Consider the following 13385-nt stretch of genomic DNA (forward strand, 5'->3'; position numbering starts at 1 on the left):
TCCTGCGCCTTATATATATATATATATATATATATATGTAGAGAGAGAGAGTTTGTATTTGCTTTGCAAGAAAGAGGAGGAGAGTGTCTTATTAGATCTACATTGTTGCAGTAGAAAGCAAGAGAATAAATGCCAACATTCTGGCTTTAATGTTGTTGTTGCTGTATAACCCCGGGACCACTTTGGTCGAGAAGTCCTATGGTACTAGTATGCCTGCTAAACATCGCGACGCGGACCGTATACCCAGCTTACTATATGGAGCATTTATCGTTCGAGTGACATTCTGTGGCCATCCCCTCTGTTTTTCCCCTGGTATGTTATATTCAGCATGAGGTTATATTTAACTACTCTGAAGACAGTAGCATATGAGGAAGATTTAGCTTGCTATTTCGTGACTTCCTTGCTAGCTCGTTCTAGCCGAATTTGTGTAGGTGGTGTTATGCAGCGTGTTGAAGTACTTTATTATTAATAGCAGTTTTCGAGGATAGTAAGTTATGTCTGTTTGTATAAAGCTGTATCAAAATATATAACGAAGTAATTAAATTTCAGAAAGAGGGGAAAAAATAAATAATGGAATGAAGTAGGTCAAAACACATTTACTGGGGTCGGTGACTGATGGAGAGTAGAGTGAGTTGGGCGGACAAAGGTGAAGATGAATAAACTTGGAGGAAAGTAGAGAATTTGGTGTGTCTGTGTGTATATAAAAACATGTGTTGATATGTGGAATATCAGTTTGTATCTGTGAGTGAGAGAAAGAATAGAAATCAGTAAAAAGAGAGGAAGGAAGAGAAATGTCACGTTCCTTCGCACGAGCTCTGGTGCGCCAGCACTGCCTGACTACTGTAGCTGATGTACTTCGTTCAGACACTGGTGGCCGGATCACGTTTATAGATCGTAGCTTGTCTCTCCAAACAGGACTCACGTTTCAAAAAGAGCAAAGCTGTAGATTTATAGTGCGTGAAATTTGATTGCGTAAGAGTGCACCCATCCATTTGTGTGTACCCTATGTATGTGTGTTTGTAAGATAGAATTTTTTTATTTATAATTTTGTTAATCTAAAATATGTAACTTTATTAAACGAATGTTCATATTAAAAATATCTTTTCAACTTGCTACATTCCGAATTTATACTCATACTACAAGATCTACATTTGTAACTAAACTGTACCACTTACAGATTTAAGATTAAATTTTCGTTAGACGCAGTTGATTCAACGGAAGGAACACATAACTACAGTCCTAATAATAAAACAGTTTGTCCCGTGATATCAAAATACTGTCGTCACTAGCAATGACTTAATTCTACAACGGGCTGGTCATGCTCATTTGAAAATTACCGAAATATTATGCAGTTCACAAGCATAAGCAACAGGAAGCTCTCTTTCTACATAATTTAATGCTCGGTTCTTACATCACTGTCACTCAGGCTTCCCCTACTCGCTCGTCTCTCCTCCTTTCGTCATCCACATTGTGTCTACTGTTACCCAAGCCCCTGCACTAATAACTACGCCCAGTCTTTCCTTCCTTCCCAGTACGTTGACTTTTCAAATTTTTCCTGCAGCTGTAGATTTCCGACTGTTCAAGTGGAATATTAACAGTATTTCCGTGACTGCCTGCATGGAAAGTGAGTAGACTAGTGGTTAGGGTGTTGCACTCACGATCACAAGATCGCGGTTTCGATTCCTGGACCTCGAAACCTCGGCTCCTTGTATTCTTGAGCAAAACACTTCATTTTACCGTTGCTCCATTGTACTCAGCTGTAAATGAGTTATCCTGCAACGGGCTGGTGTCCCATTCAAGGGGGAATGTTGTGATCTCGTTCCCTTATTCACCATGAAAACCGGGTAACCAACCCTATGAACCCTGGGACTCGATTCATTAATGTCCAGGTGTTGTTGTTGATGATGATGATGATCGATCTGCGAACAACGATGGGGCATAGCTTCAGATCAAATATATATAGATATAATTCTTATGAGGTTGAATGAGATGACAGGAAACTACTTGTTTTTAAACTTTTTTGTTGTTGTTGTCAATACAACTCCTCTAATCATCAGAATAAACTAAATATTTTGGCATAACTACAGATTAGTACCCCTTCCCCTCTTCTCGATTATGTTTCTTTGTAACTTTTTAAAAAAATAAAATTTCGCAGATATATTTCCCTTAGTGCAGATTATATTGAAAAAAATTTGTTTTTAGGAGTTTCGGACTTTTCTCCTCCACCCCCGGCTCTTGAGAGTAAAAAATTAAAACAAAATTGTTTTTAATTGAATTTTATCAACATAATTGTAATCCACACCATCGAAAAAATGCTTCTGCAAAGTTTCATTTAAAAATGTACATTTTTAAGAAAGGTATGGGGTAATAAATTTGGCAAGAGCAGAGGCGGGGTACAAAACTAGTTTTACCAATTCTTTTTTACGTTTTCTTTGAAATCAGAAACTGGTTAAAGTTACAGTATTTACAGCTGTTTTTTTACTTTTTTGATATAAATAAATTTCGTTTGCATTTGAGTTGTGTAAATAGAGATATATTTTCTTTGCTGTTTTAATTACATTTTCATCCTTAATAAATTGAAACAACAGTATTTTAAATTTTCAAAAAGCCAAATGTAAGGCTTTCATTATATGTATTACATACACACTTTATTTTGAATACATTCTCAGTTCGAATCCCACTGAGCCCAACTTTTCTTCATTCTTTCAAGGTTCATTAAATAAAGTATCACTCAACTAGCCGAGTACTAGAACAATAAATGGAGTGGGAGTGAATGACAGAGACACTAAATGCAAGCAAACTGTTGTGAACTCTGAAGTATTTTAATCAAAATGAAACTAAATTTTCATCATAAATTGTATTTATCAATTTCATACACACAAATGCACACATAGGTACATATCTTAAAATATAACGCTGTGTTTCATGTTGGTCAAGCTGGTGGAAGGAAAATAAAGTGACAAAGGGAGTGGAGTAAGTGGTAGAAATGGGAAGTATAAAAATATATAGTGAATGAGAGAGCAGCATATCACCTGCTGGAGCAGCAGGTATTTTGATAAAAATAAACTGCAAATTTTTGTCATTTCCAAATAAATAAACAAAAATTTGAAAGCAAAATACACCAAGTGATAGTGGAAGTTCACACACACACACATGCATAGACACACAGATGATGTATCTTCTGGTTGCATCAAACAATGGAAAATGAGAGGTACAGAATAAAATCGTTGTCGTAATAGTTTATATGTGATCACTTATTTATTTTAATAAATTTGGTAATTGTTTAATAAAATAAATTAAAAATAAACAGGAAAAATGACCACCATTTAAAGGCTACATCACTTGATTCAATGAAATGAGCAGACAACATTCAAATAGATCAGATGACGGTCAACCGCAGTATAAAAACGTCATTTGTTGTAGAAAAATATTGTTTCAAGTAGAAGACAATACTTAAATATATAAAACTTTTATATATTCAATTTCACACACACATTATATATATGCATGTACACATGTAGGTATGTATGTGTATATATATATATATATATATATATATATATATATATATATATATATATATATATATATATATATATATGCATGTAGGTATATATATGCATATATATATATGCATGTAGGTACATATATGTATATATATGCATATATATATATATTATATATATTATATATATAGGTTAGTAGGTTGACGTCATGCACCAGTTGCAAGTGAGTAGTGTCATTGTCATGCAAGAGATGTTCTTTGTTTCCAATCTTCCACATAATTATGTCTGGGCATGGTGAAATATTACCTTACATAAAACAGGTGATGGTTGGTGACAGGAATGACATCCTGCTATACAAAATCTGTCTGATCTATGGGAGCATGGAAAAGCATATATTTCATACATATATATATATATATTTTACACCACCAATGATATTTCTAACCAAGACATTACAACTGTATCTGATTGTTCAAGTGCTTCAATTCTGTGAATGTACAGATATTTACTCAATTGCTAACATTTATCAATGGTTTCTTCCATTGTGCTGATGTGCCGTTTTATATCATGAATGAAAGTGTTGGCATTTTTTATGGCATGTGTATGCTAGTAAATATGTGTCTGTATATATATATATAGAGAGAGAGAGAGAGAGGAATGGTGATGTAAACAGGAAAAATAGAACTCAAAATATGAGTACAGTAATCCTTCACCCTATCGTGGTTTATCATTGAAGCTTACATCAATTCCTCCATGGTGTTGTTTTGCATTTATAATAAAATAAATATATACAAATGAAAATAATGATAAAAAATATACAATACAGTACTGTTTCTACTTTGCGGATTTTCACCTATCGCAGAGGATTTTGGAATATAACACCTACGATAGTCAAGGGATTACTGTATATGTATGTTTTTATTAATATCTAGCAGAATCAAGAGAGAGACTCAAAGGCCATGAGTTTTGTATATTAGTATAAAATAAGTGCCAACACACAAGCCTTTGAGTCATTCCATTGCTTCTGATATATAATATGTGTGTGTGTGTGTATATATATATATATATATATATATATATATATATATATATTCAAGGGAAACTACTCCCATGGCTATTCCTTCGAATTCTGATTGGAAGAAAGTGTGAAAGAACCCTTTCTTCACCCTTAAGTATTGAAACTAAAGTAAAATGTTCCTAAAGCTGTTGAGTAATAAAATGCATTCACAACAAAATATATTTTACTTTTTTTCAGTTTTACTGTCTTTGTTAGGAGTTAATTTTTTCTACTCCTTTATATTTTGTAATCACAAATAGCTGTTAAAATTGCAATAAAGGACACACAATTTTTTTGAATAATTTTTGTGATATAATTCTAGTAATTTCTTAGGCTATATGATTATTCTTTGTGAAAATTAGCTGGAGTAAGAGAAGATAAACACATAAATTGTATGAAATGAATTAGACTTAGATTAACTCTGGATTTAGCTAGGCTGATTGGTTTAATAGCTTGTCTCTTCAGTAACACAAATCTGTTTTGTAAGGTTTATAGGTTAATAGATTTGATCTCATGTTTCCAGATAACAGTGATGAGTTATGCTAACTAGTTCAGTGCAAGTTCAGATGAGACCAACTCTGTATTTAATTTCTTATTACCTTTCAAAATCATTGGCCTCTGTCATTGAATTCTATAAACTCAATAGCAGAAGTGTTGTTTATATTTGTCCCAGGGCTGTCTTTTCTGTGAGCAGCATTGTATTTTTGTTTTTGCTGCAACATCATATCACAGTGGGTGGAAGTATCTCAATGACATTTTTGGGAAACTGCTGATTAGATGTGTTATACCCTCCACAGAAGAGTAACACACTTGACATTTGTTGTTGCATCTTTGGAGTGCTTCACCATCCTATTTGTTCATAAGACATTTCATAGCTATCTCCTGCTCTTAAATTGCAAAAGTATAGTCTTTATGGTGTGACATAAAGTAACAGTCATGAGTCCAAGAGAGGCCACATTTCATGTTAATCTTAGCATCCTCCTAAGTTGGCAAGCTCACAGAATCGTTAGCAAAATGAACAAAATGCTTAACAGCATTTCATCCGTCTTTAACGTTCTCAGTTCAATTTCCTCTGAGGTTGACTTTGCCTTTCATCCTTTCAGGGTTGATAATCTCAGCTAAGCACTGGGGTTGACTTAATCAACTAACCTTCTCCCGTAAAACTGCTGGCCTTGTGCCAAACTTTGAAACCAATATTAGCATCCTTCTAAGCCAGCAAGCTGACAGAATTGTTAGCATGATGGGTGAAATGCTTAGTGGCATTTCATTCATCTTTATGTTCTGAGTTCAAATTCCACCAGGGTGGCCTCACCAATCATCCTTTCAGGATGGATAAAATAAGTACCACTTACCCACTGTCCCAAAATTACTGGCCTTGTGCCAAAACTTGAAATTAATATTAGCATCTTCTTCAAGTTTACAGAATTTACGTGAAAACCCTTTTTGTGGTATGTAGTGTTTCTCTTGTAGTTCTTTGCTGAGATATACTAGTTTTGCAATTCTGGTTTCATAGATAAGGTCATCAGGAAGTGAATGTTTCTAGAAGAATTCACTATCAGCCTGCAGGATGATATTCCCATTATTTTTGAACACTTGGTTGATGTGTTTAGGTTTGCAACCATTGCTTAACAGGTGCTAAGTAATATTATATAACAATCGAAGGCTGTCTGTACTGATCTAAAGCTTCTGCTTTTCTTCTGAGACAGAGTCTGCCAATTCACTGTTTCCTTGGAAATTTGCAGTTAATATCAGAATCTTGCAGGTTTCAATATCTATGGAGTGGATTTCCTCTGTAGACTAGTTGAGTATCTCAAATGCTGACATTAGTACAGGTAATGCAAATGTGAGATGAAAGCTTTGCCATATATTTTTCAGTCTAGTATGATATTCTCTACTCTGTCTTTGTTTACAGTGCCTTTATATAATATATGTTCATCAATACCTAGGTATTTGTAGCACTCTTGTCGAACAGCGAAAACAGTGAGACCATTAATGCAAAGATTTTAGGTTTGAGGAATGGTTTTACCATGTTCAGTTGTTGAATGTGAACGTTTCTTTGGGCCAAACTATATCCCCTATATCATCAGAAAACATTGTGATTAAATTCAGTTGCTTTTTAGCATTGTAAATATTTCAAGTATGTATATCTAGATCAATCATCCACAAAGAAATTATGTTTAACCTTGAAGAATTTGTATTGGAATGATTCAACCCCAGTTCTTAATTCTGTTAAGCTTGGTACTTATTTTATCGATTCTTATTGCTGAACCTCTAAGTTACAGAGATGTAAACACACCAACAAGCGGTAGTGGGGGTTACAGACAGACACAAATCTACCAAATCCACTCACAAAGCTCTGGTTGGCCCAAAGCTATTGTAGAAGACACTTGCGCGCACACACACACATAAGCCAAAACAGACTATGGAACCTGGTGCAGCCCCTGGTTTTGCCAATTTCTGTCAAGCCGTCAAACCCTTGCCAGCATAGAAAACAGACGTTAAATGTTGATGATCATGATAATGATGATGATGATGATGATGATGATGTGTGTGTGTGTATCATAAAATTCATTTTGACTTATTAAAATTGCTTTAAAATGATAGATAGATAGATAGATAGATAGATGTGGATATGTGTTTGAGAACGCGGGGAGGAGAAAGAATGTGCGTGTGTGTATGCGAATTGTTTCAGTTGCTAACTCCCACCCACATAAAAGTATGGATTCACGTGTCAAATGAATGAGAGAGTGAGAGAGAGAGTTAAATAGCAATAAAGGCACATGTACGGTAAACACATGTATGTAGGTTATACAACCACACATGCAAATTAATTCCCCCCCCCTCTCTTTCTCTCTCGCTCTCTTTCTGATACACACACATGCAGAAAAATAACAACTCTTATCTGCAATGATTCTCTAAACCCGTGTTTTTCTGATAGTCATTTTTATTCGTCGTCGTCGTCGACATTTTACTGGCCTTTCAGTCGCAAGCAAGCAAGTTATGTATTTGCGAATGTCATAACGCATAAATGCAGAGAGAAAGTGTGGGGAGAGAGAGAGACGGTAAGATAGTTAGAGAGATAGAAAGGGAAAAATAGATAGGTGAGCGGGAGACAGCCAGACAGATAGAGAGGAGAAGCAAGAGATAGCTAACGAGTGGTAGAGGGCAATGTACTTTGGCACGTGAGTATATTTGACACGTGTTCTCAATTACACAGTTTTATATCTTGAGTGAAATTCTCCACCTCACTTAATCAATTCAATGCTCACTCAACAACTAACTCGCACTCTTTCTCACACTACTCGCGCTCTCTCATTATTTACTCTGTTTTTTCCTCACCCCTCCCCCCTCGTTAATCTCTTTATTTGTTTTCATTCTTTTCCTCTCTTCCTCTCCTTTTCTATTGTCCTTTTCTCTTTTACTTTATTATTTCAAGAAAACGCTTAATTTGCTTTATTTATTTATTTTTTAACAATTTCTTGTTTATTTATTCCTTGTAGAAATTACAACGTAACATTTTAACTCCTCCACACATATTTTTTTGTTTCGCAAAAAAAAACAAAAACAAAAAAGGAAAGAATACTTTCTTTTCCTTGCAGATATTTTTTTTTCTTTCGCTTCAACTACAGCTATCTATCTGATTATTGTTATTAATTTACCTAATAACATCACTGCATACTCATTACTCATGTTTAACAAAACTAAAACTAACAGTCCCTCTACAAATGTTAACTTCGCACATCAGACACCCTATTGCCAAGGGTACAGGACTAAAAAATATATATACGTCCAACACATCAGAAAGATTGTATTATGACATTAATTTCATTTTGCGCTGGAATACACTACTCATACAACTGGAACGTTATTCTCACTCCAAACATTCTGGACTACATCCAACAGAAAGAAAATATAAGGTCATTATCCATCCACTTGATAGATAAATCTCCAATTACCAACTTTGGATCTACTCCCCAACTTTCTCACCTACGTATTCCTCTCTCTCTCTCTCTCTCTCTATCAAGTTCTCTGCTCCTTTAAACTCACTCACAGTGTCGCTTCGCTCCCTTTCTCTTGTCTATTTCTTGAAACCTTCTTCGCCTCACATTTGTCATGGGTAACCTGCAACCCGCGACTAACGAAAACTTGCTTTCACTTTTTTTCAGTGGTGCAGGCCACTTTGAAGATGAGCCCATGTCTCATGCGACACACTTCTCGAGCAAAAATTGCCCTTGTTTGCCCTGCACAGCTCTTATTCATTCCTCCTCCTTCATTTTTCTGTCAACCATTGACATTCAGAAGCTCGTTCTGATCTATAACTGCCTTTATTTACCCCATTATCCAAGAAGATCAGGAAAAAATATATGTGCACTGCCCTTGCATCAAATCAGTACTACTTAAATTTTTTTAACTATCATGCTCTTTCCATTTCTTTTACAACACGCTCTTTACTATGATTCAGCAAAATTAAATATACCAGAAAAATGGAAGCCAATAGGTTGATCACCATTTATAGACTACTGGCACAGAAGTCATTTCATCACTATAATATGGAATGTCAAAATATTACGACCACTGATATTATCTTTTATCTTTTAGATGTTTCAGTCATTGAACTGCAGTTTAGATAATACAAAAAAAAATTAATTCGACACCATTACTTATTTTTTAATGTCTGGTACTTATCGCATCAGTCTTTTTTGCTGAATGCTAAGTTACGGGTTCATAAAGAACCCAACAGTGATGGTGGTGGAGGACAAACACATAAAGACACGTACATATACACATACATTTTCAATCATTGGTCGACTGAACATGGTTGTGGGACTGAACATGGTTGTGAAGAGAGCTTCTTAACCACACAGCCATGCCTGCACCTCTATTAGCAGAATAAAAGCCAAAAATACTTTTTAAAAAGTATGGCAATTAAAAGATGCATCTATCACCCAGCCCTTTTTGACTCCAGTCCCTATATAAAATCTTCCAGTTCTCAGACGGAGGTGAAGCTGTTCCACTCGCTTTGGGTTGAAAAGCACTGCTCTAAATCATAAAAATATTTTTGAATGTATTTACAATGAAATGTGTTATGTCCAAATTCACATTTCACAAGAATTGAAGATAAACTTATCTGGTATTTCCTACCTTATCTTTCTAACCCTTCAGGACAGTTGAACTTAACAATTTTTTTTTTGTCTGGATTCTGCATGCAGCAATTGGTTTATTGGTTAAATAAAATATCACTACCTCATGTTAGTCATACATAAATAAATATGTATCATTTAAAGTGATTCTGTTTGGCATTCCTCTGAAGTCACTTCCTTCTGTGAGTAAACAGTACTGAGGCCACCCACACACAGATATTAGCCATACCTTCATAGCTTACAATTCTTGTCTAATTCTTGCTTATGTTACATCTAAATCAAAATATGTTACATTGAAATCAAATTTGACGGATGAAAATAAAGAAGTCTGAGTAAAAATTCTAGTATCCTAGAGTCACTTTGTTTTTATCATTCAACCCCCTTGTCATGACTTCCAATTCTTTCACCTTCCAAAATCATCATTATTTTATGCACACTTTCCATACTGGCATTGGTTGGACTAATCTATGCTGCTCTCCTAGATGGGTCAGGGGACCACAGTTCACTCATGTCATTTTTGGTTAGGTTTCAATGGTTGTATGACCATCCTAACACTGGCTACTTCACACAGTGTACTGGATGCATTTTTTTCCTGGATCCAGTACAAGAGATGCTTTTACATATTCAAGACTTTAGGGGTCTCCCAACACTACACATAAAAGAGTGTACTGAGTGCAGTTTATTGTATAAACAGCACTACAAAGTATTTATATTTAACTATCCTCACTCCCAATAATGGATAGCAATAAGCCTTGTATATGGCTGAAGCCATGATTCTTAACAGGATATTTCAGAGTACTTAAGAATCTCTGGAGTTATAAACAAAATGCCTTGACTCATTTCGTTATGTTAGTTTATGCTTCCAGTTGAAATTTCTCTGAAATAAAAATGGCTTTTTATTCTTCCAGAGAGATTTCATTGCAGTAGTTTTACCCTTTCCTCACACCTTAATCTGATTTTCACATACAAACCATTTCTTGGTTTTGTGTCCAGTGAGTTTGCTGGCAGAATCATTCACGTGTTGAACAAAATACCTGGCAGTATTTCTTTTGGGTCTTTACATTCCAATTTCAAATCCCACCAAGGATAATTTCACCCTTCATCCTTTTCAGGTTGATATAGTACCAATCTAGTACAACTAAACTCCTCCTGTTAAACTCTTCCTCTTAAAACTTCTAGTCTCATGCCTAAATTTGAAACACTTGTTAAATTTTGGGATCTGTTTCATTCTTCTTGGTTCTTGGTTCAAACTTCACCTCAATCAACTCAGCTATTTATCTACCTTAGGTTGATTCAATTGAATATACATTTCTCTCTTCTGAAAATTGGAGCTGTAGCTCAGAAATGATTATTTTATTTAGGATTTGTTTTCTTTTAATCCTGTTATTAATTTGTATTTTTTTTACCCTGTTATTAATTTCTCAGTTAATTTAACGCTTTCATTCTTTTTCTTTTCCTCTCTTTCATATGAACCTGATACTTCTCTTATGCTCTGATGTCAACAGTTTTGTGAGAAAAATTGTGAAATTCTAACTTATTCTACTTAACAACCTACAAATGTAAGTTAAAATCTTCCTTGTTTTTTTTTCTAATTCCTTTTCTTTGTTTTATTTTACTCAATAACCTTGATCTCATTTGAAATTGCACCAGTAATCTAAATAACTATAATTAATCTTTTAATCTACATCTCCCTTGTTGAACTTAATCCAACAAATACTACATCCTAATTTATCTTTTTAAAATGTAGCATCACTTTTCAACCTTATTGAAAATAACATATGAGTTTGCATAACAACCTTTTACAGTGTCTCAGACAATGTTTCTCTATTTGTTGGGGCAGTTATTATCTGTCGACAAAAGAGTATTGTGCCTATGGCCAAGACACTCATGTTTCTATAGCTCACTCTAAGTAGCTCTATGTATCCACTAGGTCACTGAGAAGAGAATCTGTTCTAGTGGATCAATGTGCATACAAAATAAATGTTACGTAGATGATACATATTATGCTAGGATAGGAGTATAATAACATGTATTTTTAGGTCCAGTAGAAATTCGTGATTTGCAACCTCTGTTCATAGTAGTGAATTCTCTTCAACAACAGTTTTCAGGTTTGTATAAAAAATTGGAAGTGTAACAGTTAGAGGGGAATAGCTTGAATATGCTCCAGTTGATGTCTAATATTTACCTAGAAGAAACACTTTGCTATAAACTTGAACTATTAAATGATCTGTTGTTTCACGAACTGAATAAATAGTATAATGTTTCATTGATATAAACTTAGATATTCAAAAAAAAAACAAAGAAGGGAAGAAAAAATTTCATGAACAGGAAATAAAATACATATTACTTGATTGATTGATTGCTTGATTGATTGATTGCTTGATAGATAGAAATGATATGATGCATAATATGATACAATATGATACTTATGTATATGTAACATGTATATGCTTCTGTGCCTGGGTGCTGTACCAAAGAATTGGGCCCCACTCTAACAGATCATCACCATCATCATTATGATTTACCATGCTGGCATGGATTGGAATAATCACATCCTCAACAGCCGCACAGCTACCAACTTGATGTACTTTCACAAATGCAAAACAGCTAAAAAGATCCTAAGGAGAATAATTGGGGGATTCAGTCTTCAGTATGTGTCTGTGGTATGGCACAGTATATAGCTACAGGCTGTTAAGGGAAATTAATTGGATGGCTCACTGTTTCTTTAAAGTCTAAAACAAAGTCTGTAGATGTGTAAGCAGATTCATCTCCATGCAACCGTTTGTTTAATAATTTCTTCATTGATTGTCTTAACAGCCTAACAAACTTTATTTTTAAAGGGGTGGTAAAAGTATTGCTCTTTCACAGAGCTATTTGCAATTGTGGTAGTTATGTTGGACGTTGGGAAAGACTGATAACATCACTTCACTAATAACAACCATAAATATGTCCCCATTTTGATCAGGTACAGCAAACTTTTTTCCAGGCTCCAAAAGTCTTGTAACAAAATCAGCTGAGTGTTGGTCTTTGTTAAGGTAAGCTCTCATCTTTTTTTTTTGTTTCAGTTTATGTTTCTGAATTGATCAGCTTCTTGTCTTCTTCGGAATAACTAGAAGCATGTAACAAAAGTCACCTGCTAAAGTGACTGTTACTTCATTGAAAGAAATTCTTCTGATGAAAAATATCTGACAGTTTGATACAAAACCTCAGAAGAAACTTTAAGGGACACAGTGCATTTGTCCCCAATTATCATCTAACACTTTTACACTTCTACTGCTCCTGTTCTTTACTAATGTTACAGGTTACTGAGTCATCAATAGTGAGATTCAATGACAGTTTGAATGCACTGTGATCTGTTTTGCCCTCTGGCAATATAGTGTCTGCAACACCTGAAGATTCGACGGCTATGGTAATTTCTCTCATGTTTCATTACTTCAGCCAGCTGTAGGTTTATCAATGAGATCATTCCTGTTACTCCAGATGCACCAAAAGGAAAGGATATTATCCACTCACACACACATATTGTGCCTCTCTACTATCACTCTATTTCCCCCATTATGCTGTTTGTGTAACAAAGATTGTTATCCCATTAGATTTGTCTCTACTCATCTATCATCCATCTTTATTCCCTCCCCTATCACTCATTCGTGACATCCATCTCTCTTTCTTTCACATGCATAT

General features: G+C 34.7%; 1 protein-coding gene across 3 annotated transcripts in view; it reads left to right on the forward strand.

The window, feature by feature from the left end:
* Positions 1-13385, forward strand: part of LOC106871674 (uncharacterized) — a 63620-nt gene that overhangs the window by 39053 nt on the left and 11182 nt on the right. For 2 of the 3 annotated variants that reach the window (XM_052978065.1, XM_052978071.1), the window contains exon 2: positions 11210-11263. The gene's annotated coding sequence lies outside the window, so the exon portion shown is untranslated. Of the gene's footprint in view, positions 1-8126; positions 8481-11209; positions 11264-13385 lie in introns of those variants that run through there. The other variant, XM_052978077.1, reaches the window with a different exon arrangement.

Source organism: Octopus bimaculoides, chromosome 2 (assembly GCF_001194135.2).
Source record: "Octopus bimaculoides isolate UCB-OBI-ISO-001 chromosome 2, ASM119413v2, whole genome shotgun sequence".
Taxonomy (NCBI): Eukaryota; Metazoa; Mollusca; class Cephalopoda; order Octopoda; family Octopodidae; genus Octopus; species Octopus bimaculoides.